Source organism: Rhinoderma darwinii, unplaced genomic scaffold, assembly GCF_050947455.1.
Source record: "Rhinoderma darwinii isolate aRhiDar2 unplaced genomic scaffold, aRhiDar2.hap1 Scaffold_140, whole genome shotgun sequence".
Classification (NCBI taxonomy): Eukaryota; Metazoa; Chordata; class Amphibia; order Anura; family Rhinodermatidae; genus Rhinoderma; species Rhinoderma darwinii.
The window spans coordinates 917,181-944,920 of record NW_027461968.1 but is presented as its reverse complement, the minus strand read 5'-3'; the positions used below and the strand labels follow the sequence as shown (position 1 = coordinate 944,920).

Here is a 27,740-nt window from a genome sequence, read left to right as displayed (position 1 = left end):
GGACTGTCCTCTCACATCAAGGATGAACCGGCAACCTGCGACCTTCCTTCTACCTTGGATGCCCCCATCCTGTTAGCCTCTTCCAGATTATCGATTCCTGTGGCCATCGTCACCGGAGAGACATCACATCCTTCCTCCGCCTATCTTGACTCTGGAGCGGCTGCTAATTTCATCCAGCAGGATCTAGTGGATCGTTTTAGTCTACCCACAGTCCGTCTGGAGAGACCCCTGGCTGTTGCCTCCATGAATGGTCTACCATTGCCTGATCCGATCATGCTCATCACAGAGCCGTTGACACTACGGGTCGGAGCTCTTCACTCAGAACAGATCACCTTCCTGGTACTACGCAAGGCTATCAATCCTATCCTGCTGGGTCTGCCATGGCTCCGTCTACACGCCCCGACACTTGACTGGAGTTCTGGAGAGGTTCTTCAATGGGGTTCCAGATGCCATAGCCATTGCCTGTCACAAGTCCGTCCTGTAATGTTCCTCTACCTCAGTCACTTTCTGGTCTACCATCTCAGTATGCCAGTTTTGCGGATGTCTTTTGCAAACGAGAGGCTGAGACGTTGCCTCCACATCGGAATTATGACTGTCCCATTGAATTGGTTCCCTATGTTCTCTTCCCCGTGGACGAGTATATCCTCTCTCCTTGCCAGAGACTTTATCGATGTCAGCCTATATCAAGGAGAACTTGGAGAGGGGTTTTATACGACAATCTTCCTCCCCGGCCGGGGCTGGCTTCTTCTTCGTTAAAAAGAGAGAAGGATCTCTTCGACCCTGCATTGTCTACCGTAGTCTCAATCAGATCACGGTCATGAACAAATACCCGTTGCCACTTATTTCCGAGCTCTTCGATCGCATACGAGGAGCCAAATTTTTTTCTAACCTAGATCTGCGGGGGGCTTATAATCTAATCCGTATTCGCCGGGGTGACGAATGGAAGACGGCATTTAACACCCGCGATGGGCACTACGAATACCTAGTGATGCCCTTCGGACTGTGTAACGCTCCCACAGTATTTCAGGAGTTCGTTAATGATATCTTCCGAGATCTCCTCTATATGTGTGTTGTAGTTTATCTCGATGATATTTTAATTTTCTCCCCAGATCTGATGACCCATCGGAGGCATGTTCGTCAAGTTCTTTTGCGACTAAGAGAGAATCGCTTGTATGCCAAGTTGGAAAAGTGCACCTTTGAAAAGAGGTATTTGCCCTTCCTGGGCTACGTCATCTCGGATCAAGGTCTTAAGATGGAGGAAAACGAAAGAATAGAGGATCCAGCGCAGTTAGTTAAAATAGAACATTGTTCCAATTTTATTTGGAGTATTTAAAACAAGATCAGTCCCGAGTGTAATACTTAGAGATAGATAGAAGGTGCCTACGCGTTTCAGACGCACACCGCGTCCTTCCTCATGGCTTTTTGTTAAATGACAGACTATCAGGGGGAGGTTTATATCCGGTTACCTACAGGTGGTAATTAAACCTAGTAGCTGCAACTAGTTCAGCAGGGTAATGCTATTGGTTGAGCAAAGCGATGCTATCCAGCATATTGGTTTTTGAACACAAGAGGGCGCACAACTAGCTTGAGCAATTTATGAATGGAAGCTATGTATCGTAATGGAGCTGTCCAGCAGAATGGTGCTGAACTGAAACGCCGGTGAAGTGTTATGTTGTTATTCTATAGTAGTTGTCATGTTTATCATATTATTGACACTGAAAATGTCCAAAATGATGGGGATACCAAATGTTCTAGTTGTAGTTTAATGAAATAATATTTAATTTGTAAGGCTGACGTATATAAACCTCTTTAATGCTCACATCGAGAGATTAAAAATATGAATAATAGGCTAAAAAATACAATATTTCAAACAATTTAAAATAAATTCTGAACTGAGAAGATTACTATAATTAGGTGTTTGGGGCAGACATGAATATTATTTTCTTACCCATAAATGTTATAACAGGTGGAAATAATGTATATCGTACAGAATAGTATGACCCGACAAATGCATAAAACCAAACAGATATAACTATAGTAATAGTATTACTTTATTAGCCAAACTTTTAATATTTTCTAGTTTGCTATTAATTATTCTGTAATATTTTTGTTCATTATTTTTGTTCCTTACTCATAATTAGGAAATGATGCACATTGTATAGAACAATATGCCCCGACGAACACAAATAATCATTTAGATGGCATTGTGGTTGTGATATTACTTTACTAGCCAATGTTTTAGCATTCCTAAATTTGTGTTGCTTATTCTGTATTATTTGTATCCATTAGAAGTGGAACATAAGTTATTGGTTAAGTCCATCGGGGACTCTCGTTTTTAGAGTGAATATCCAGTAGGCCTCCCGTGACAAGATTTTATGTTTTATGTTCCCCCCTCTAATTGGTGATTTTACTTTTTCTATGGCATAACATTGAAGGCTTGTAGTAGATCTATTATGTTGGGTTATAAAATGTCTTGCAACATTGGAAATGTTTGCAATGTTTGGATTTTTAATATAACCAGATGTTCCAGTATTCTCACTTTAAATTTACGGCTGGTACATCCTATGTACATGATATTGCATGTATTGCACTCTATGATGTAAATTAGTGCTTCACTATTACAATTGATGTGATTTTGGATTGTGAAATTATTTACATTATCTGAGTCTCTGAAAGTTTTTGTAGGTTTAGCATATGAGAAAACTTTACAGGGATGTGAGCCGCATCTAAAGAAACCAGCATAGTGAAGCCAAGTAGGTTTTAAAGTATTTAGCGGAAGAACAGAGGAAGAAAGAACATCACCTAAAGAAGGAGCTTTTCTGGGTACTACTTGACAACCGTCCTTCAGAATATCTGACAAGATGTCGTCATCCATAAGGATAACTAAATTTCTTTGAACAATTTTCTTAATAGCATTGAACTGAGTACTATACTGTAACACCAGGGTGGGTATATTTCGGATGATATTTTTGTTACATTTTGGTTCAAGGAGTAGATTTCTAGGTTTATTTTCTACAATGGAGGATGCTCTTTTTAAGGTCCATTCTGGGTACCCTCTTTTTCGTAGTCTCCTTTGTATTTGATGTTGGTCCACTTGGTAATTGCTATCGTCACTACAATTTATTTTCGCCCGGTACATCTCACCCACAGGGATTGATGATATGGTCTGTTTGGGATGACTGCTTGTTGCATGCAGGATGGTGTTTCCTGAGATGGGTTTGCGATAGGTTTTAGTGTTAATTATTTCTCCTGATTGGCCTGTGAGTTCTAGATCTAAGAACTGAATAGTGTTTTTTTGGACCAAATGAGTAAATTTTAAGTTAAATTGGTTGTCATTCAGATAGTATATAAAGTTAGGGATGTCTGATATATTACCCTCCCATATAAATAGCAGGTCATCAATGTATCTTGAATACCAATTGATGGATCTGCCAAAGGGATTAGCACTAGAAAAGATGAACAATTCCTCCCACCAGGCCATCACAAGATTTGCCAGAGAGGGGGAAAACTTAGCTCCCATTGATACTCCAGTCAGTTGTAAATAGAATGTACCATCAAATTTAAAGAAATTGTGTGTCATAAGAAACGTGAGTACCTCAAGTATGAAAGATTGTAATTCATAGCTATAGGCACTGTGTCTGAGTAGATGATGTTCTAGTGCCCTCTGAGCTATATGGTGAGGAATACTTGTATAGAGGGACGTCACAACTCAACCATGTAAATTCATCTTTCCACTTTTTATCTACAAATGAGCATAAAACATCTCTTGTGTCATGTAAATGACCCGGGGTTTTTACTGCTAGAGGTTGTAGCAGGGAATCTAACCATTCCGAGAGTTTGTCTGTCATTGAACCTATCCCTGACACTATGGGACGCATGGGAGGAGGAACTATACCTTTATGTGTTTTGGGTAATGCGTGCATGATTGGGATAGTAGGGCATTGTACAGTAATATATTCTGATTGTTTTTTTTGTCAGTACACCACTATTTAGCCCATCACTTATAAGTTTGTCAAGTTTCTTTTGAAACATGGTGGTTAGATTACATGTTAATTTTTTGTATGTGTCTGTGTCTTCCAACAACTTTAAAATTTGACTTATATACATTTCACTGTCTAGTACGGTAATGCTACCCCCCTTATCCGACATTTTAATCACAATATCGTTGTTATTTTTCAATGATTGTTTTGCCCTATTAAGAGCTTTAGAGATGTTATAGTCCCTTTTGCAGTGTTTGGACTTCTCGGATAGTTGTTGTAAATCTTTCTCTATTGCCCATTGGTACCTATCCATGGAGTCCGTTCTGGATGCCAAAGGGTAGAAACTCTGATTTTTTGTGACAAAGTCCGTTGAGAGACTGATGTTCCGTACAGGAGGTTGGGGGTCCAAACTTTCTAGACATTGGATAGTCCTGTGTTCTTCAAATGACAGTGATCTATGATCATGGGAATTGATATTCTGCTCTTGTTGATTAATTTCTTCATTATCCGTTATTACTGATAGTGGGTTATAGAAATGCCTTTTAACTGTAAGGTTTCTGACAAACCGGTTGATATCCAAAAGTGTGTTAAAGGTATCAAACGTACGATTGGGGGCAAAATTAAGGCCCAAAGAAAGGACTTTGACTTGGTCTGGAGTTAACTCAGTTGAAGAGAGGTTAATCACACTTATGCTGGATAAGGGTTCTTGCGATTTCGTAGGCGGCGGTTTTGTTCCTGATCTCTTTGATTTATGTTTCCTGCCGCCCTCCTTCCTCGTTTTTTGAATTCTTGACCTTGGTAATTGGTTGATATATTTGGGAATAAGAATTCCTGGAGTTATCGCTGTCTGAGGTTCCATTTATCCCCTCAAAAGAGTCTGGTTCAGAGGAGCTGAAACGGACTCTATTCAGACTAGTATTTGATCTCCTCTCTTGTCTGCGGTTTTTAAGAATAGGCTTAATGTTATGTTGTTTGTCTCTTCTGTTCCATTGATATACTTCTTTATTTGAATAGTCTCTAAGATCTCTTTGGAACTTGTTTTTTTTAGTTTCAGCTATAGATTTATTTAGTTTTTCCAAATAAAGAGAGGTACGTTGTTCCAATGAAATGAAAGCAGGTGAGCTGGAAAAGGCATTAATTTGTTCCTTCAGTGAGAAAATATCTGTATCCAATTCTGTCAATTTGGCCTCCTCATGACTGGTTATTAATTCCATTAATTTTATGGAACATTCAGATAGTATAGAATTCCATTGTGTGTTGAACTCTTCAGAATAAACAAACGTAGGGCTTTTTCTTAGGCGTAAGCCTCTTGGGATCATCTGTTTTGTAATATAATTACGTAGGGTAGTCAGGGCCCACCAGATTTTGGCCTCCTGCACTGATAGGTTTCATGCATTTGTCGGGTCATACTATTCTGTACGATGTACATTATTTCCACCTGTTATAACATTTATGGGTAAGAAAATAATATTCATGTCTGCCCCAAACACCTAATTATAGTAATCTCAGTTCAGAATTTATTTTAAATTGTTTGAAATATTGTATTTTTTAGCCTATTATACATATTTTTAATCTCTCGATGTGAGCATTAAAGAGGTTTATATCCGTCAGCCTTACAAATTAAATATTATTTCATTAAGCTACAACTAGAACATTTGGTATTTCCATCATTTTTGGACATGTTCAGTGTCAATAATATGATAAACATGACAACTACTATAGAATAACAACATAACACTTCACCGGCGTTTCAGTTCAGCACCATTCTGCTGGACAGCTCCATTACGATACATAGCTTCCATTCATAAATTGCTCAAGCTAGTTGTGCGCCCTCTTGTGTTCAAAAACCAATATGCTGGATAGCATCGCTTTGCTCAACCAATAGCATTACCCTGCTGAACTAGTTGCAGCTACTAGGTTTAATTACCACCTGTAGGTAACCGGATATAAACCTCCCCCTGATAGTCTGTCATTTAACAAAAAGCCATGAGGAAGGACGCGGTGTGCGTCTGAAACGCGTAGGCACCTTCTATCTATCTCTAAGTATTAGTGTATGTGCACACACACTAATTACGTCCGTAATTGACGGACGTATTTCGGCCGCAAGTCCCGGACCGAACACAGTGCAGGGAGCCGGGCTCCTAGCATCATACTTATGTACGATGCTAGGAGTCCCTGCCTCGCTGCAGGACAACTGTCCCGTACTGAAAACATGATTACACTACGGGACAGTTGTCCTGCAGCGAGGCAGGGACTCCTAGCATCGTACATAAGTATGATGCTAGGAGCCCGGCTCCCTGCACTGTGTTTGGTCCGGGACTTGCAGCCGAAATACGTCCGTCAATTACGGACGTAATTAGTGTGTGTGCACATACCCTTACACTCGGGACTGATCTTGTTTTAATACTCCAAATAAAATTGGAACAATGTTCTATTTTAACTAACTGCGCTGGATCCTCTATTCTTTCGTTTTCCTGCATTACAGCCTAATGTCAGCTATAAGATACTGCTGACATCCGGCGATGATGGCACCGACTCAGCTTCTGAGCCGATGCCATGCATTTGTCGTATGGCTACGGCAAAATGCGGGAAGCACTAGCTTACCATGACATATCCATCCGGCAAATGTCGGGAAGGGGTTATTTGCATTGAGCAGCAATACGTCACCCCTACTGTACCAAAACTACTCCAAAAGACCACATCTTTGAGAAGACCACCCATGGTTTTTCTATGACTTATTATAAATTTTCTTCTATCATATTCAATTTGGCTATTTCATTGAGATAACAACGTTTTAGAAGACGACTTTTCACTAAAGTGTCGGAGGGTCGTTTCACCAACAACATTGGTCATTGATGCAGTAAGTAATACTTTAAACATCCACATTGAGGTTTACACTAAAGACATTTTCTGCGATCACCTGCTAGCAGAAAACGTGTAGATAACTGACAGCAAAGCGACATCTGGTGGCCTTGATGTGTTTTACAGTATGTGATGTACTCTGCCTAGAAGAGCTGGGTTATTGCAGCATTATTAGTAGTAGAATCGTAGTTGGCCGCAAATTACAGTTAAAGAGAAGCATTACCTGCAAACTCAGAGGTGACGTCAATGATACTCAATAGGAGACACCTGCAAGGAACATTGAGAATATCGGGAAAACTAAGAGCATTTGACAAGGTTGCTTGGATCTTTATTTCGATAGAGAACATTACTTACCCATGATTTATGGTAAGACCGCAAATCGCACCCATCTGTGTTGCTGTCAAACCTTGGCCGTAACCTTTTAGCCACATCAAATGCTGTCATATGTGGTCTAGTCTTTCAAGATGATAACTACTTATATCCACTTTAGATAGTCAGATGAATGAACAGGTCACTGACTCCCACAAGATCAGCACACTCCTCTCCTGCTGCTTGGATCTGTCCAATGATCTGATTGGCTACTATCCCCACCCTCTTCCAAATACTGTAAATACTAAAGAAAATAAACAAAAATGTAATTGAAAACTAATGAATGTGTCGCAATCAAAGCACAATAATCTGCTCTTGGCTGGTTTTGACCTCTGCAAGTCCTGGTATTCTTCTGTTTTGGGATTTGGGCTTTTAGTATTTCCTGGTTGTGAACTCCGCTTGCTGTTTACCCTCTATCTGTCTGGTTTCCGTTCTGGCATTGCCTGCATTGCACCTCCTGTCCAACACTGTATTCCATAAAAGCAACCTGCGTTCTATGCAGCCAAATCCAAACTGCCTTGAGGTGGGCTCTGGTGCAGACCATAGAGTAGCCTTAGACTATGCTGACCAGAGTGGTGATGGACTTGAGGTAGCTAATTTACCTGCACACTTCATCCAGACGGTCTCCATCTGCCTTTGGGGAATTTATCGTATAGCAATTCCATAAACTTGCACTCTGGGGAAATTCTCAAGTAGTTATTTCTTGACATTTAGTCTCCCTTGGAAAGGGGAGGCTGTCTCAGTGCCAGGATAAATGGAGAGCAGAAGACAAGACACGACTCAAAAAGGAAGGATCCTTCTGTGTGACACTAAGTTTCATTAGAATTCAAGAGAATTACTATCCCCAGAAATGATCCCAACCTCTCATGGATCATATAGGAAAATATTGTTCAAATCCTAAAGAATAACACGATGCAAACCGCACTCCCACTTACAGTATATATAATATGAAACTCTACATGCAGTGATATATTGTATCTTTTTATTTTATTCGTCACCATACACCATGTAAGAATTTCATATCCGTGTGCATCATAGGAAAGTCGCCATCACAGCGAACAATATTGTGTCCAGTCATATAGAGAGGGATACGGACACTATGGTGAAGAAAACTACAGGGGCGGCTTTGGATATGTTCTATGCATAGGGAAATTTATGTATCAATTTATTTCGGTTACAATATCTTTCCCACAGCGTTACCTTAAAGAGGCTCTGTCACCAGATTAAAAATGCCCTGAAGAACATGATCTCGCGAGACCACGCTGTGACGTCACTTCCGCCCACAGGTCCTTCGCCCCTAGGGAGTTCTATATGCTTACCTGCACTGTGTGATGCTGCCTCCTCCGCTGCTGCTGCTGCAGATCCGACAACTGTAACTTCTCATACGCCTGGAGATAATCTATGTTCAGTCTTAAAACGCAGGGATGAAGGATCTGTGGGCGGAAGTGACGTCACAGCGTGGTCTCGCGAGATCACGCTGTTCAGTGAAACCAGCTTGGGTGTAATGAAGAGAAGTGTATGATGCTGATTGGTCAGCGTCATACACTTCTTTGTAATACGCCCACTTGGGCATTAAGAAACTAATTTGCATAATTGTAATAAAGGTCATAACTTTGCTGAAAAAAGATTGTTTCTCAAAATAAAAACCACTGCTGTTAACTACATTCCAGCGCCCATAAAATGATGTAGGAGATAGGGCATTTTTAATCTGGTGACAGAGCCTCTTTAAGGCCTCCTTCACACACAGAAAATTTCTGTCATTTTAAACTGCACCGAAACGCTTCTAAAAACACCAGCGTTATTAAAATGAAACAAGCGTTTTTTTTAAGGCGTTTTTAGTGGCGTGTTTATGTGGTGTCATTTTGTACGTGCTTTGTTTTATGGCATTTTTGAAGTCCTATATAGAATCTATTGAAAAAACGCCTGAAAAAAACGCTATACCCAGAGTGTGTGGAAAAAAAATGCCACTGATCACAAAATTGCCTCAAAAGCGACACAAACCAGAACGCAGTTGTGTGTAATGCATTTGATATTTTACTACAGACTTTAATGTAACATCTGCCGCACTTAATACAGCAAGAAAAAACACCACAGAAACTGCATTAAAAACACCACAACGAAAAGCACAAAAACGCAGCAAAGCGCTGTGTGTGAATCCAGCCTAAAAAGGGTTGTCTGGGATTTGGGAAAGGAAAACCCCTGCTCCCCAAAACAAATTTAGGGTGAAGCAAGTAGCGATGACTGGGTAAGGTCTGCAGGAAATGTGCATGTGAGGGCAGGTTCACACCGCAGATCTTTAGGCTGAAAATACGAGGCTGAGATTAAAAGAAGACAGACTTTGAATCCGGACGTTTTTTACAGCTGATATTCCAATCATTTATTGAGCGTATTTTGAGGCGTATTTTCAGAGAGTTTTTTAACCCCTTAATGACCGCCGATAAGCCTTTTCACGGCGGTCATTAATGGGCTTTATTCTACAGCGCCGCCATTCCGCGTCGCTGCATTAGAATAAAGTAGACAGAGCAGGGAACTGTCAAAGCTCCCTGCTCTCAGCTGCCAGAGGTAGCTGAGGGCTGGGGGCGTCCCTGCTCGACCGGGTGAGATCGATATTAGTATCGATCTCACCCGTTTAACCCTTCAGATGCGGTGCTCAATAGCGTGCACCGCATCTGAGTGGTTTTGGAGAGAGGGAGGGAGCTCCAACTCATCCCACTGACACCCGGTGATAAAATCGCTGAGTGTCTGTGTCTCCGATGGCAGCCGGGGGCCTAATAAAGGCTGCCAGGTCTGCCTGTAATGAATGCCTGCTAGGTCATGCCAGAGGCATGTCCTAGCATATGCCTGTCCATTTTAAACGGACAGGCAATAATACACTGCAATACAAAAGTATTGCAGTGTATTATAATAGTGATCGGAGGATCACATAGTGAAGTCCCCTAGTGGGACTAGTATAAAAGTAAAAAAAAGTTGAATAAAGTTAATTAAAAAAATGTGAAAAAAAAAATGAAAAACCCACTTTTTCCCCAACTACTTTACTATTAAAAAACCACAATAAAGCAAAAAAGATGCACATATTTGGTATTGCCACGTCCGTAACGACCCCGACTATAAATATATTACATTATTTAACCCGCACAGTGAACGCCGTAAAAAATAAAATAAAACACTATGGAAGAATTGCTGTTTTCTGTTAATACTGACTTAAAAAAAATGTGATAAAAAGTGATCAAAAAGTCGCATCTACTCCAAAATGGTACCAATAAAAACTACAAGTCGCCCCGCAAAAAACAAGACCTTATACAGCTATGTTGACGCAAAAATAAAAAAGTTATAGCTCTTCGAATGTGACAATGTAAAAATGTAAAAAATGGCTTGGCCATTAGGGCCCAGAATGCAAGCAGGGGGAAGGGGTTAAAGTGTCATGGGAAAAAAGAAAAATCAGCTTCTAAAATGCTTCCGAAAGGGACATGTCCCTTCTTTTTTATAAAGCGTAGTTTTACGTGTTTAATAATTCAGCAGCAAAAAAATACACCTCATATGAGCTGCGCGGTGTATTTCCTATTAATGTTAATGGGAAGCGGTTTGCAGGCGCATTTCAAGTGTATTTTGGAGCGTAACACGACCATTTTACGCTCTGACATATGCCTGAAGATGAGCCGTGTGAACACGTCCTTTATATGTAAGCTGGGAATACTCCTTTAAGACCCATTTACACCGATTTTGTATCCCTAATAATTCCCAATATCGGTGGCGGCATCTTCAATTAAAATGACCTCCTGTGACCGCACAATCACCATGACGTTACTGTACATCATGGTGGCCTTATGTAAGACAATCCATGGTGCACAGTTATGTCATGGGGGCTTAAGGGGTTAATGTTATGGCTGAACGGTGTATAATCATCAAGGGCTTAATAATAGGGGTTACAGAGGTAAAAGTCTCTCCGGGGGCTGGTGCCTGAGGGGGCTTAAGAGAAGACATAAATATTATAAATGGTGCACAGTCTATAAAGATAGTCGCCTATTGGTCAGTGTCTGTAGCGTCTCCGGAATAAAGAGAAAACGTTATTTCAAAATGAGCTTGTAATGACGAGACGACCACTTTACAGACAGAAGTGACAGTTTTACACATAATTCCAATTTATATAAGTGACACTAATGATATAATTGTTCTGCAATATGTCCCCTTCTATGTACAGATGTGGAGATCTTTAACTTGACTTTTAATGCATTAAATACACAGCGCCGCGGCAAGAAACTTTAATTTCACTTTTTCAATGGTTTTCAATGACTTAAAGAGGCTGTGTCACCACATTCTACGTGGCCTGTCTTCTACATGTGATCGTCGCTGTCATGTAGATCACAGCAGTGTTTTTTTATTTAGAAAAACGATCAATTTTGACCAAGTTATGACCTATTTAAGAAAGTTATTAGCATAAATCTAAATGCCCAACTGGGCATTTTTTTTTAGCTTTTGACCAAATGGGCATGTATCTTCCATGCTTATAAAACAGCAGTCCCATGTAACGCCTATATCCAGTGTATACACAGACAGTCTATCCAGGCAGGAGGAGATAACCGATGATGTAACCGATACTGCAGCCACTTATGATGTCACTGATGATGTCATAGACAGTACTAGTCGCTAAGTTCTATGTGCAGCTGGATTCCACTCACTTTGCACTTGATATTTGATCAGTGTGTTTCCTACAGATCACGATTGTTGGCCTTTTTCTCACATTTTTGGGAATAACATTTTGACCAGGACTGTGATTGACTGTGATTGACAGGTAAGAGGCAGCATTTTATTATTTATCAGCTATAATATCAGTGTTATTAATTATACATGTTACTGGATACATGAAATATCTACGCTCTAGAATTCTCATATAAGACCAGATTCACACTGGACATTACTGCAGCAATTTATAACCAGCATCTCACCACAACTATATGATTGTAGAAGGATTTTTTTTTTCCTGTAATTGACAGGGTTGTTTTTTGTTTTTTTTTTCAAGTTCCAGTAAAATGTTTCTATGAACAAAAGTAAAAACTGAACATGTGGATTTTACATTCAGATTTTGAGGTTATTTATTTCCCCATTAAAGTTACAATTTATTATTTCCTGAAAATTACAGCAGTCAGTAATGTGTGAATGGAAATGTGAATTCTCAAGTATTTTCTAGGACAGACATGCCAGGTGAGACGTCAGATCCTCTATAATTTTATATGTATGTTCTGTCCTTTGTATAAAATGTCTTATTTACCTTTTAAAGGGATTTTCCATAACTTTATTATTAATAGTAAATATCAGATCGGTGGAGATCTGACTCCTACTACCCCCATGATCAGCTGAGTAAAGGGGCCGCACCACCCTGGTCAGCCACATGTCCTCTTCATTGTTTACCAGGAAAGCTCCATGCATTTGGTAGTGGCTGTGCTCGGTATTGCAGCTCAGAGAGAACCAACTCTGGATTGGGGCCCCCTAAACCCTGTTCTACCTTTTTGTGTTCCGGCTGATTTCCTACTATGAAGGGGGAAAGCCCCATAGAACTGAATAGTAGTTACCCAAACAGCGTAGCTCGCATGATATGCTGCTTCCGTAGCTGCCATTCACTACTATGGGAGTTAGAGCAACAGCGTAGTTCAGCGAGCTACGCTGTTTACGTAACTCCGACCATGTAATCTGTAAGTGGCCGGGAATTCGTGAGCACAAAATGCTAGAACAGGGTTTAGGGGGCCCCATTCTAGAGATTGGTGTACAGATGGGACCCGCATTTATCTGACGTTTATTACATATCCTGTGGTTACGTCAAATATGTCGCTCATGGGAAAACTCTAACATACTGTACACGTTTCTTACAGGATGGCGGTGACGGACACCTCTGATATATGTCATATGTTGGTCATCTGTCACCTATAGACGTCAATGTTAAATAGTGTATACGTGTAATGTATAAGTGTAACCTCTGGTAACATGACAACTATTCTTGTATCTATCCTGTGATCAGAGGTTTTGTATCTTTTTCTTAGATCTTGTCTGAACAGATCCCTTGATTAGTCCCAGAACTGCTGCTGCCGGGACAGAGTCCTGAATACAGCGCTCAGGTATTGATCTCTCTTTCCTGTAATTTACCTTTCCTGCATATTACTCACACACGTCCCAAATTATCTGGTCAGAAAACAGACGGCACCTTTGTGTATGACTGAAGCCATTCCTCCATGTCACATAGGCAGATAGATCCCTGACACGTGGCGGCAGTCATAGTTATCATGAACACTCTTATTCTACTGACACCAAGAAGTTCACCAAACAGTCACATAATCTTACTCCTGGATATAGAGCCGGACATAGAAGACTGGGGTCCTCATAGCAAAGATCAAACTGGGCCCTCCATTATGGGGCCCAATGTAGCTACTGAGGAGAGCCGGGCGTGATGTTTGTTTACCTCTCCATTCCCTTCCCATGACCTTTGGGACAATTCTCCACCGCTTTGCTTGCTGCCAATGTAGTTCCTCTGGAGAGCGGAGTCCTGCACAGGTTGTCACCAGCCAGCCGCAAAGAGGAGAGGACCAACTCCATTACCTGCTATATAGTGATACCAAATCCACTGCTGCCTAAATCTATAACTGTCAAATTGTATTTTCCATGAAGTGTAATCTTATATTATAATATTTTATTGCAATTAACCTCCAATCCCAGGGATGATGGTTTATCTCTTCTATGTATATAATACTGGTCATATGTTCTGGACTTGTCTGTTCTTATGACGAGTAAATAATTGTATTTCCCATAAAATTATAATGCTGGAGCATCTCCTCTTAGCACTCTGAATTTTTCCATTCCTCTATAATTCCGCCTGGGAATGTTTGAATATGGGGGATACAATATATCTTGTCTATAGGATGTGTCCCTAAACATTATGAAACTGTCAGCACTCATTGTATTGTATCAGACCATGGCCATTGAGAAAAGAGAATAACGTCACCCAGTTGTCAATTTATTCTTACATTTCCAGGAGTAATAAAAAAGTAACAGCCCAATGAAGAGCTCTGTGATGGCCTCAGCTCCAGGTGTAGGAAGGGCTGCTCCAAAAATAAGGAGAGCGCCCAACTAATGCCCAGCATATAAAGTAGGAGAGTCCAAGGTAAGTGCCGAATATTTCTTTATCTCTACACACGTTATATCACATATTTACTGGCTGGATGGTTTATAGCAATAATGGATATTTTCTCCAAGAGCCCAATTTCAGTTTTCTCACATTGTCCCTCAGAAAACAAGGTTGCTCTTCCTAATATTCCTCACTTCAATGCTGGGGGTGGTAGATGGAAGAATAGAAAAAAATGTCCTACACAAAATGTAGTGACCGCTTATTACTGACAAGCTACAAACCCGTAATATATTAGGAACAGAGACCAAGAGCCTGGAAACCCGGTGTGGTCAACTATGGCATCCAGACTAAGCTGCCACCCAAACTTATATGTTGTCAGGTAACCCGGTGCATGGCCAGAATATTCATTACATGTATCCACATTATATGTGTCCAGAGACACCACAAAAGAGAGAAGAATCAGAAACTCCACAGTTCTCTATAGTTTCCCTTAAGTTTAGGCTTATATAGAGACATAACTATAAGCTCCGGGGCCTTGGTGCCAAATCTATACCAGGTCCTGCCAACTATCATATACCATATATAATCTGCACTCCCACAGACACAATAGGCTTTATGTAAGATGGGGTCCTGGGCAACAAGTAAAGTAGGCTCACCCACCCACCCCATCCCACAGGGTCATGTTTCTATACAGTTTTTTATATTTATCTGGTGGTCTAGGGCTGTGAAAGGGTTCAGTGTAAATTCACTGGTGGTTTAAGACAGTAAAGGGGAATTGTTTTTTCATTGTATGGTGGTCTAGGGCAGTCAAGGGGGCGACAAGTAAAATCAGGATTCCTCCAGGTGATGGCGGCATTGGGGATTTGTTCAGATTGTGACCCCCTTATGCCAGTCATGGACACCAGGGCCTGTACAACCTCTTCACCCCTATAGTTATGTTCCCTGGGTCTACGTTACATTACAAAATGTGTTCAATGTCTGACTCGCCCTGTGATAGATAATGACATGTGTGACAGTAAATATATTATTATACATTATAGATATGGGGTTATTTTATGTGTATGCAGTAAACCCATTATGTATATTACAGACATATAAAACATGTGAATATGTGGCACCAGTGACAGCCGACATGCTAGAAGATCCACCGTATATATGTAAGTATTATAGAAAATAACAACCTATAGAAATGCTATAATGTGATGTCATCCAGAATGTTCCTATAGAGACACATGAGAGGCTGCGGGAACAAATCCCCAATGTTGTCAATTGGCTGAACATATATTTGTTGATATGATGACCCATACTAAGCTCACATCATAATTTTAACTTTTCATTCCAGAAAACCTTGGGATCGGCTGCCTGCTGCCAGGGGGACTCTCTGAAGTAATATTTCATCTATATGAGGTATATCCATCTTTAGTTACTATATATAGGGATAGGGATCATGTAGGTAATGGGTTTCTTTGTATAGTATGAAGATGGCCATATGACTGGCGGTGCCATGTAGTCTAGGGGGGACACGTAAGGGAACAATAGGGAACGGTTTTGGCCTGAAGATAGATTTAAGGTAATTGGTTGAGGGGACTAGGGGTACAGTAAAGTTAATTGGGGATTAGGGGTGGAGCAGTGTTGGGGGATATAAGGCACGGTCACCCTGCCAAGAGCACTTGCCACACATTATTGCCTACAAGAAATTCATTAGCCCAAACCCTTACATGCAATCTAATAGACAGTAGGACGCTACTAGTTACTTTCGGGGTGGCAGAGGGCCCCCTGACCTGCTGGGCCCCAATGTAACTGCACAGTTCTCACATATAGTACGTCCGCCCTCGATTTATGTTAGAAAGTCATATGGGAGAAGCCCCCTGACCGGTTAAATACCTAGGCCAAATGGGCAAACATCTTGTAATAGCCACTGATTCCATGTCATGTAACTGCTGAGGACTTGTACTATATAATATTGTATATTGTAATGTCATGGTGAAGGAAAGGTACAGGGTTCAGGAGTCATCTCTACTACTTGGTGTCTCAGCGCTGGGCACTTGTGCCATGTATCCCAGACATGTACCCCAAACTTTGCTAGCAGTCAGGGGAGACACTGCTTACCTTACTGTTATCATTACTACAAGTAATAAAAGCGGGCGGCCGGGAGCGGACCTATCCATGCCGCCTGTCACTCTGACGTCCGCAATGTTTATCTGCAGCATTGTAGGGGGAGGGGTGGCAGGACTCCTAATAAAGTGTCTCTGTGTGAATAATTGTATGAACCCCCTCAGAAACCCCATAATAGTTACTGTTGTGATATAATAAGAATAAAGCTCATTATAATAACTCACTGATAAGAGACACATTGTAGAAGCATAAAAATGAGATAATATATAATACACCTAAAGCTATAAAATACACTGTTGGGGACTGGCCTCTGTTCTACATGAAAATGTTTCCATTGATTGGGATTTGTCCTAATACTTTGTCTTTCTTACTCCTAGTATTGATTCTGAATGGCCTCATTGAATTGCATAGGTCCGTGTGATGTCCGTTGTTTTAACACACGTAAGGCCTTATTCACACGAACGCGTTTAACGTCCATGATACGTCGCACGGACCTGTGTTAGTCAATGGGGCCGTTCAGACAGTCCGTGATTTTCACGCAGCGTGTGTCCGCTGCGTAAAACTCACGACATGTCCTATGCTTGGCCGTTTTTCGCGCATCACGCACCCATTGAAGTCAGTGGGTGCGTGAAAATCACGCGCAGCACATGGAAGCACTTCCGTGTGTCGCGCGTGACTCGCGCAACAGTAGATAAATAAGTGAAGGAAAAAATAAAAGCACGTCCTTCATTTCTTTTTCTAAACATCAAAACCGCGTGTCATAAGGATGGCATATGCATGAAAATCACGCAGCCACGCACCATTCACTGATGACACACGGAACTGCAAGATGCACACGTTCGTGTGAATAAGGCCTAACACGGATGTGGAATACGCTGGTGTGAATAAGGCCTAAGTTGTATTTTTATACACGTATTATGCTATGTGCTATGTGTGATTTTGGTTGCATACAGTAGAAGTTGCTTGTTGTGTGCAGTATTTTTTTTTTCAAATACATCTGTGTATGATGGCCAAATATTGTAGGGCTTCTGTTTCAGTGTTTTGAGAGCGCACACTTTTGTGGCTGTAGATGTATGTGGTATATATATATATATATATATATATATATATATATATATATATATATAAGCTTTTATCACCTTGATCTATTCATTGTAAATGATATTTTCTCTAAATCGCTTATTGTATGTGAGTTTTAGGCACAAATGTGAATTTTAATGCATTTGTTTTTACAAATAAATTCCTCTATCCTATATCTAAGGTGTTTATAGTGAAGGTGAGCACGGCCGCCAGGACCACGTCAAGACAACTCCAATCGTCAGGTTGTCTGCTCCCAGGAAAATAGGAGCTTTGTGGACGCCTCATTTTTCTAGGTGTGTAATCCCTGCATTTTATAGATTGTTACTTTTTTTTTGTACATTTCCTGCTTAAAACCACATTTTTGGTATTTTCAATTTGTAATTTTATGGAGATAATATATGTACATGTAGACACAGGCACAAGTGGTATGTACGTACGTACGTACGTATGATATATATATATATGTATATGTATGTATGTATGATATATATGTATGAGGGGCATGAGGGGGCCCGTGTCGCCCGCCGGCACGGGCCCCCACCACGGCCGGAGGCTCCGCTAGCAGCCGCTATGGCTGCTACAGCGGGACCCCACTGAAGACTACGGCAGAGCAGGGAGGTATCTCCCCGCTCTGCCGTTACACAAAAGACATGTATCCCCTATCCACAGGACAGGGGATACATGTGTGATCGCTGGCATTGATAGGGAGAACGGGGGACTGAAAGTCCCCTGAAGTTCTCCATCACAAACTTCCGGGGTCTATGTCGGACTTCCGGGGTCTATGTCGGCAGCTCCGTAGAAATGAATGGAGCGCCGGTCGCGCTTGTGCGCATCCGTGACCAGAGCTCCTTTCATTTTTATTGAGCTGCTGCGCAGACGCCGGAAGTCAGAGGTTAGTCATGGAGAACTTCGGGGGACTTTCGGTCCCCCGTTCTCCTTATCGCTGCCAGCGATCACACATGTATCCCCTGTCCTGTGGATAGGGGATGCATGTTATTTGTAGGACACACTGTAGGATGCATTTTTTGGGGGGGCTGGGGACGCTGTATGGCGTTCCCTACAGGGGGGCTGTATGGCGTTCCCTACAGGGGGGGACTGTATGGCGTCCCCTGCAGGGGGGGGACTGTATAGCGTCCCCTGCAGGGGGGGGACTGTATGGCGGCCCCTGCAGGGGGGGCTGTATGGCGTTCCCTACAGGGGGGGCTTATGGCGTTCCCTACGGGGGGGCTGTATGGCGTTCCCTACAGGGGGGGCTGTATGGCGTTCCCTACAGGGGGGGCTGTATGGCGTTCCCTACAGGGGGGGCTGTATGGAGTTCCCTACAAGGGGGGGCTGTATGGCGTTATCTACAGTGGGGGCTGTATGGTGTTATCTACAGTGGGGGCTGTATTGCGTTCGCGCCATACAGCCCCCTCTGTAGATAACGCCATACAGTCCCCCCTGTAGATAACGCCATACAGTCCCCCCTGTAGATAACGCCATACAGTCCCCCCTGTAGATAACGCCATACAGTCCCCCCTGTAGATAACGCCATACAGCCCCCTCTGTAGATAACGCCATACAGCCCCCTCTGTAGATATCTACAAAGGGGGCTCTATGGCGCTACCTACAGGGGTGTTGTATGGCGTTATCTACAGGGGGGCTGTATGGCATTATCTACAGGGGGGCTGTATGGCGTTATCTACAGAGGGGGCTGTAAAAAAGGCACTATCTACAAGGGGGGGTTGTGTGACACCCAGGGGAGGGGGGGCCACAGTCAAAAGTTTGCTATGGGGCCCAGTTTTTCCTAGTTACGCCCCTGTATGTATGTATGTATGTATGTATCTATGTATGATATATATATCTGTGTATGATATATATGTGTGTATGTATGTATGAATGTGTGTGTGTGTGTGTGTGTGTGTGTGTGTATGTATTTATGATATATATACTGTATGTATGTATGTATGATATATATACATATATATGTGTGTATGTATGTATGTATGTATGTATGTATGTATGTATGTATGTGTGTATGTATGATATATATGTATGTATGATATATATGTATGTATGTATGTACAGGGTGGGCCATTTATATGGATACACCTAAATAAAATGGGAATGGTTGGTGATATTAACTTCCTGCTTGTGGCACATTAGTATATGGGAGGGAGGAAACTTTTCAAGCTGGGTGTTGACCATGGCGGCCATTTTGAAGTCGGCCATTTTGTATCCAATTTTAGTTTTTCAATGGGAAGAGGGTCATGTGACACATCAAACTTATCGAGAATTTCACAAGAAAAACAATGGTGTGCTTGATTTTAACGTTACTTTATTCTTTCATGAGTTATTTACAAGTTTCTGACCACTTATAAAATGTGTTCAAAGTGCTGCCCATTGTGTTGGATTGTCAATGCAACCCTCTTCTCCCAATCTTCACACACTGATAGCAACACCGCAGAAGAAATATTATATATAATAAATAAATACGTACATACATTCATACATACATACACACATATATATCATACATACACAGATATATATATCATACATACATCCCATTTTATTTAGGTGTATCCATATAAATGGCCCACCCTGTATATATATATATATATATATATATATATATATATATATATGTGTGTATGTATGTATGAATGTGTGTGTGTGTGTGTGTGTGTGTATGTATTTATGATATATATACTGTATGTATGTATGTATGTATGCATGATATATATATATGTATGTATGATATATATATGTGTGTATATATGATATATGTATGTATGTATGTATGTATGTATGATATATGTATGTATGTATGTATGAATGCTGCACATATTGAACTTTTTTTTTTAGGATGCCTGGAGCATAACATTTTCTGCTTTAGGTTACACTGTTGACATAAAGTATAAATTTGTATGCATATTTTTTAATGAAAAATGACACTTTTTACACACAAGGACCGTCATGCAATTTTATGCAAATGGACAATGTACCAGGAATCTACTTTCAGAAAATATATAAGTATGGGGGGTTTAGTATGATTTTTTTGTACTTAGTAATATAGGTTTTATTTGTACATGACAAAAGTAAGAGGCAAAATGCCTAAAAAACCCTGGTAGTGAAAGGGTTAAAAAGGTCCAACAGGAAAAACTGGCACAACCAATCGGAGCTCAGCTTTCATTTCAAAACTGCTCTGAAAAAAAGCTGCACTGTGATTGGTTGCTATGGGCAACAAGGACAGTTGATGTGTTTGACAGTCTGTCCGCCATCCATGCAGCGTGATGTATAATCTGTACACAAGACAGGTAACAGAAAGAAGTATTTATATGTAATGTATAGACATGCTTAGGAGATGACGGACATTACAATATTTACACTAAAGATGCAAATGTGACGATGACATTCTACTTTCTTACAAGCCGATTCTGCCTTCCTTGTAGCCGGATCCCTCTGGGTGGGGGGAAATATTGCGCATGCCATTAGGCTGTGTTCATATGACAGATTTTTCTTGTGGAAAAATCCGACGTGGAATTGGTCGAGAAACCGCGGTAGAAAACCACGGCCGACCCTCAGATTTCGGTCGTTGTTTTGTAGTAAAAACGGAGGCGTTTCTGGACACAGATTAGAACCATTTAATGGGGCTAATCTGCCTGCGATTACCTGATGTGGAACATGCGACGGAAAACGCGTGACATGTCACTTTTTTTCAGCGAGGCGGTGTACAATTTCACCCGCTTAATATTCTGTCCTGTATAAACGGGTGGTTTCTCTTTATAGACAATGGTGCACTTTTTTCCGCGTGAAAATTCTGCCGTGTGAACAGGGCCTTAGTCCTGGCAAGGAGAAAAATCACATCAAGGCTTGGAGAAAATCAAGACTGAAATACGACAATGAAATCTGAATATATAAAGTTAAATAATGTCCTTCTAGGGTGACACAGGATAATGATTGTGACAGCGGTGTCTTATATTGTACACGTCCACCTCACATAACCGCCGGCCTCTGCTTTAATGATTCCAGTAAGAGTAGGAGGTTCCCCCGAGGCAAGAATTACCACAGCGGAAAGATGTACAAGACTTGTGAATGTTGTTATTCCCATATCCCATTACACCTGGGTTCTCATGTCTAGGTGTTGTGGCTTTTTTTGTCATAAACTTCCAAATCGGGCAACACACAGACACACACACACACACACACAGACACACAGACACACGCACATACATACACACACACACGCACATACATACACATACACACACACACACACACACGTACGTACGTACGTACGTACGTACGTACGTACGTACGTACGTACGTACGTACGTACGTACATACATACACACACACACATACACACACGCACGCAACACATACACACACACACACACAGACACATACACACACACGCACATACATACACTTACACACACACACACTCACATACACACATGCACGCACAGACACACACACAAACAGACACACACGGATCTGTATTGCATTATGGGCCTACACTGTTCCTCTAATTTTACACATTCCGTAAGAAGAAAAGAAAATGTGTCATGCTCCACCACACGCCATAGGGAGGATATGGTGTCTCATTAAAGCACCGCACGGCGACAGAGGGTGAAATACAGAATTGTAACTTGTCAGATATACAATACATGTTAGACGCTTTAGTACTTGCTGTAAGAGGTGTAAATGGAAGTCTTCCCCATAAACAGTGCCAGTAGAGTGCCCCATAAACAGTGCCAGTAGAGTGCCCCATAAACAGTGCCAGTAGAGTGCCCCATAAACAGTGCCAGTAGAGTGCCCCATAAACAGTGCCAGTAGAGTGCTTCCCTGCGTGCAGCCACAAGCAGGAGCTCAATGATACATGTTTACACAGCTACCATGCGGCCATAGAAATAAATATGCAGCAAGAGCCCCTGCTCTCAGCCGTCAGGAGACTTTCAGGAGACCTCCTTCTCTGCCGGGAGATTTCTTGTAGACTACTGGACAACCCTGGAGAGTAGGCAAGAATGACGTCTATGTGTTTAGTCAGACACAAACCCAAAGCACATTATTAACCCCTTCCCATCGCCGACATTATTTTTATTCAAATTTTTTCCTCCCCACCTTCCAAAAGCCATTTTTTTTTAAATTCTCTGTGCGGGGGGGTTCGGTGTGGAAAGTGAAGATATAACATAGCAGCGATAGCTTTGTTTTCTTGGTTTCACTTTTATGGAATTCACCGTTTGTAAAAATGACTAGTTAACTTTATTCTGCGGGTCAGTACGATTACGGCAATACCAAATTTATATGTTTTTTTTATGGTTTACTACTCTAAGGGCTTGTCCACATGTAACGGAATTGCTGCAGGAATTTCCGCTTGGACTAGCAGACAATCTGCTATGGAAAAACATTTCCTGCATTTTTTTACTGTAGAAAATATTCCGGATTTTGCTGCAGTTTTTTTCCAAGTCTGTGAGATGGTGACATTTCCTCTGAAAAACGCAGGAATTCAGTCCACTTTCCGCAGCAGGAATTTACATACAGCCGGTGAATTTCAGGACTGACATTTTATGCAGCGTGTGGATAACATTCGCTCATTCACACCCACTTTGCTGCTACTGTATTCCGCTGCATATTATCCGTTCGCAACTCCGAATGGAAAATACGCAGCCATTTTCGTTACATGTGGACAAGCCCTTACAAGGAGAAAATTCATTATTAAAAATAAAATTTGTTTTGTGTTGCCATATTCTGAGACATAACTTTTTCATTTTTCCGTCTATATGAGGGCTTATTTTCTGCAGGCCGAGCTGTAGTTTTAATTGGTACCATTTTGGGGTACATAAGACTTTTTGACCACTTTTTATTAAATTCTTTTCTGGGATACGAGGTGACTAAAAGACACAGCGATTTTGGGGTTTTCATTTTATATTGTAACAGTTTGGACTTTTACAGGTGTCGCGATTCCAGATATGTTAAAAAAAAAAATCCACTGCTTTTGAACGATAATGTTTTTTTTTTAATATTCTTTTGGTCTATGTAAAAAAAAAATGAACAGGGAGATGTGCTGCCAACAACGGTAATATTTTCGGCTACATAAACGTTACAATCAGCCGATGAACGGGCGTTATACCCAGAAAAGGAGTATACAGTTACTCACAAAAGATAAAGAATAAAATCAAAATATACAACCCATCAAACCAAACCAAACAACAATCCCCAGTAGAAGAGTCGAAGCCCTAACATTTAATATAAAAATGGAAGAATCCCCAAAATACTGCAAAGGGGGATATCACTGGCAATATTGTTCACAACCTGTGCAAAGCCATACTATAAGAAAGGCACAAATGATACCTTCTCATTCAGGCCCAAAGGAGCTTGGGTGCGTAACTTTATGATCCAACGACATTCAATTTGCTCATGACGTTTGGCTAGATTCCCTCCTCGGGAGCCCAAAGAAAGTTTAGCAATTTCAGGAACTTTTAAATCCTGACATCTGCCCTTGTGTTTCTCCCTAAAGTGCTTAGGTATTGGTTTAAATTTGATGAGTTTCTGAGGGTTTCTGAGAGTTTCTGAGGGTCCAATTTCACTGCTGCCTGATATCCTTGGCATGTTCCTGGGTGCGTACCCTCAGATCTCGTGTGGTCATACCCACGTATATCAAACCACAAGTGCATGTAGCGCGATATATGACCCCCGTGGTACTGCAATTAATGACGTGCACAATTTTGTGTTCATCACATCCTGATGAATCACAAAATGTGTCTGTCTTAACAATCATGCTACAGATAGAGCAGTGGCCACATGGGAATGAGCCCCACTTAGGGCCCGATGACACACAGGGAGGTACATAATGGCTTCTTACTAACATGTCCTTTAGTGTTCTGCTTCTTTTAGCCACCATCAATGGTCGGTGTGGAAGAACACCCCTAAGATCGGCATCATTCTGCCATTGTGTGTTAGAGTTGGTTACAAATCTGACCAGATTTCCTTTGATCTACGTACCTTTTGTCTCAACAGAATGTCCCGATTAGTACTCCTTGCTCTTTGGCATCCTTTTTCAGCATCTATATTTCTGTAGCCACGTTGTCTTAATCTCTTTTTCAGATTTGAGGCCTGTTCTTTAAAATTCCGATGAGAATTAAATCACTCATTTAGCCCTCAAGAATTGGCCTGTCGGGATGGAACGCACAATATGAGGAGTATAAAACGATGATGCGTGCAATAAAGAATTCACCGCTGTTGCTTTCCGAAAGATGGTCGTGCTTAAATGACCGTTATACAAAACCAAGAAATTTATGTCAAGAAATTCCTACAATTTCTTAGGACTGGAAAACCCCTTTAAGCTAAAGGGTTTTCCCACTAAGAACATTTAGCACCTATCCACTGGATAGGTGATAAATATATGATCGCTAAGGGCCCCACTACTGGGACCCCCACCGACCATGTACTAACTCCTTATGAAATTTTGTTCGAAAATTACCCAGGTTGCCCATAACACCTACAGACTCAGAACTATATTTGTCACATGACACCCTTGTCCAATATGTGATAAGGCTTCAGAAGAAGTTTTAGGCTTGGTTTACAATGTGCGTTTTTGTTGCGTTTTTAGCATTCTTTTTTTGTTTGGTTTGATGAACTTCCACGTTAGTTTATCTACCAAAACAAAAAAAATTCATGGCAAAAACGCACAGTGTAAACCCAGCCTGAGAGAGTTAAGACTCAGGTGCAGGAGGCTCAACATAAATGTACTGAAGAGACTTATTCCGTTAATCTGTGAAACTTTATAATGATCAATTAGTTTTACATTCTGGTTTATTTACAGTGCTTTGGAGAAGTCTCTTCAAGGTACTGCTGCTGACCATCCTTACTGCCGTGAGGTGTGAAAGAAGAGATACCTGGATCGATTCTTCCTATGTGAAGAAATCTGCACATATTATTTAGACCGACTCATCACCCGTGAGAGAAACCAATTATTACTGGAGACCTGCGAGCAGTTGTAACTTGATCCTCTGTTAGACGGAAAATTCCTTGACCTGGAGGAAAAGATAAGTGGGTCTGAGGATAATATACCGCACAGAAGACCCCCAGGTGAGAAGAAGGAGGTTGCTTCATGTAAGCCCACCTCACATGAAACAGCTGCAACAGGTACTGTTCTTTGCTCCCCTACAAGAGGTCAAGAATAATAGCATTAGATTCTACAGTATTTGATGACAGACAGTCTCCTGAAACTCTGCAATGGCCGACTTCTTCAATCCACTTGGACCTAAACCAGACAAAGGACTATGGAGTTTCATTGCTTGTAGCTCTATACATCATAGTCTATGTATTTCAGATTTCTGACATCATTCTTTTCTTAAAGCAATCTGACAACAACACTCTTACCAAACAACATAGAATACTCCAACGTGACTTCAGTGAAATACAGGAGTGAATTGTATATTACTGCAAACTAAATCGGAAGTACTGATACCTACGATTATCGACTTTCTGCCATCATTCTTCCTTAACCCCTTCCCTCTTTGGCCGCTTTTGACCTTCCTGACAGAGTGTAAAGGATCTGCCAGGTACTACGTCTGTGTATACTCCCGAGATTAATCAGTCGACACCTGAGGCCAGACCTCTTAGACTGACACCGGCTCCCACCAACCAGGGTGGCAGGCTCAGGAGTGGGAGAGCCTATCGCGGCCTTGTCAGTCGGAGTTAGCTCCGCCCCCTGTTCATTTATACCTGCCGTGTTCTCTTCCTCAGTGCTTGTTATTCTTCTTGGATTCCAGGCCCCACTGCTGCCTTGCTCCAGCCTGCTTCTGCCGTGCTTCTGCCTTGCTTCAGTTCCGCTTATCCTGCTTCGCTTTGCCCCTGGCTTGCTTCCTGCTCCGTGCTCTGCGTTTGTATACTCCACTACATCCTGATCCTGACTGGCTCATTCACCGCTCCGTTTCCTCGCGGCGTTCCGTGGCCTACTGCCCCTTCCCTTGCGTGTTCCCTGTTTGTACTCCCTTGCACTTAGACAGAGTAGGGACCGCCGCCAAGTTGTACCCCGTCGCCTAGGGCGGGTCGTTGCAAGTAGGCAGGGACAGGGCGGTGGGTAGATTAGGGCTCACTTGTTCCCTTCACCTCCTTCTTGCCATTACATAATAACAAGCCCATACCTAGTCTACCATTTCTCCTACGCTGACGCTATCATGGACCCCCTTGAGACCCTGACCCAGCAGATGCAGGGCCTCTCCCTACAGGTCCAGGCCCTGGCTCAGAGGGTCAACCAGGCTGACGCTGCCTTAGTAGTACCCCTCACCTCACCTCTAGAACCCGACCTCAAGTTACCTGACCGGTTCTTAGGGGACCGTAAGACTTTTCTCTCCTTTGCAGACTTTATTTCCGCCTAAAACCTCACTCCTCAGGTTCCGAGAACCAGCGGGTGGGTATCATTATATCCCGACTCCAGGAAGGGCCCCAAGAGTGGGCCTTCTCCTTGGCTCCTGACGCCCCTGAACTTTCCTCCGTTGATCGTTTTTTCTCTGCCCTCGGACTCATTTACGACGAGACTGACAGGACTGCCTTAGCCGAGAGTCGGTGACCTTACGTCAGGGTAGGAGACCTGTTGAGGAATACTGTTCCGATTTTAGAAAGTGGTGCGTAGCTTCTCGGTGGAACGACCCGGCCCTAAGGTGCCAGTTTAGGTTAGGATTATCTGACGCCCTGAAGGATCTGCTGGTTAGCTACCCCTCTTCTGACTCCCTAGACCAGGTTATGGCCCTAGCAGTACGACTTGACCGACGTCTCAGGGAACGTCAGCTTGAATGTTTCAATGTGTTCCCCTCTGACTTCCCTGCGATTCCCCCCGAGGTCCCGTCTCCTCGCTCTTCCACGGAGGACTCGGAGGTACCTATGCAACTCGGGGCCTCCATGTCCCCTCGACAACGTAGAGAGTTTCGCAGGAAGAATGGTCTCTGCTTCTATTGTGGGGACGACAAGCATCTACTGAACACCTGTCCCAGGCGCAAGAATAAACAGCCGGAAAACTTCCGCGCCTAAGTGATCATCGGGGAGGTCACTTGGGCGCACAGGTATTTCCCGTTAATATGAAACACAATAAAATTTTGCTTCCCTTTCAGGTCTCGTTTGCTGGCCGGTCTGCCACTGGCAGTGCCTTCGTGGATTCTGGCTCATCTGCTATAATCATGTCTGTGGAATTTGCTATGTCTCTAAAAATGCCTTTTATTGATTTGCCTTATCCT

The 27,740-nt window shown here is 42.0% G+C and overlaps 1 long non-coding RNA gene across 2 annotated transcripts; it reads left to right on the top strand.

Moving 5' to 3' along the window:
• The first annotated feature begins 11,905 nt into the window (after positions 1 to 11,905).
• LOC142699177 (uncharacterized) lies at positions 11,906 to 25,788 on the top strand. Of its 2 annotated transcripts, XR_012866064.1 has the most exons (7): positions 11,906 to 12,000; positions 13,244 to 13,318; positions 14,230 to 14,358; positions 15,413 to 15,479; positions 15,665 to 15,729; positions 17,699 to 17,810; positions 25,328 to 25,788. It is a non-coding gene; the product is annotated as an uncharacterized LOC142699177 (long non-coding RNA). The 2 variants fall into 2 exon arrangements; XR_012866065.1 differs by lacking the exon at positions 17,699 to 17,810.
• The last annotated feature ends 1,952 nt before the right edge of the window (positions 25,789 to 27,740 follow it).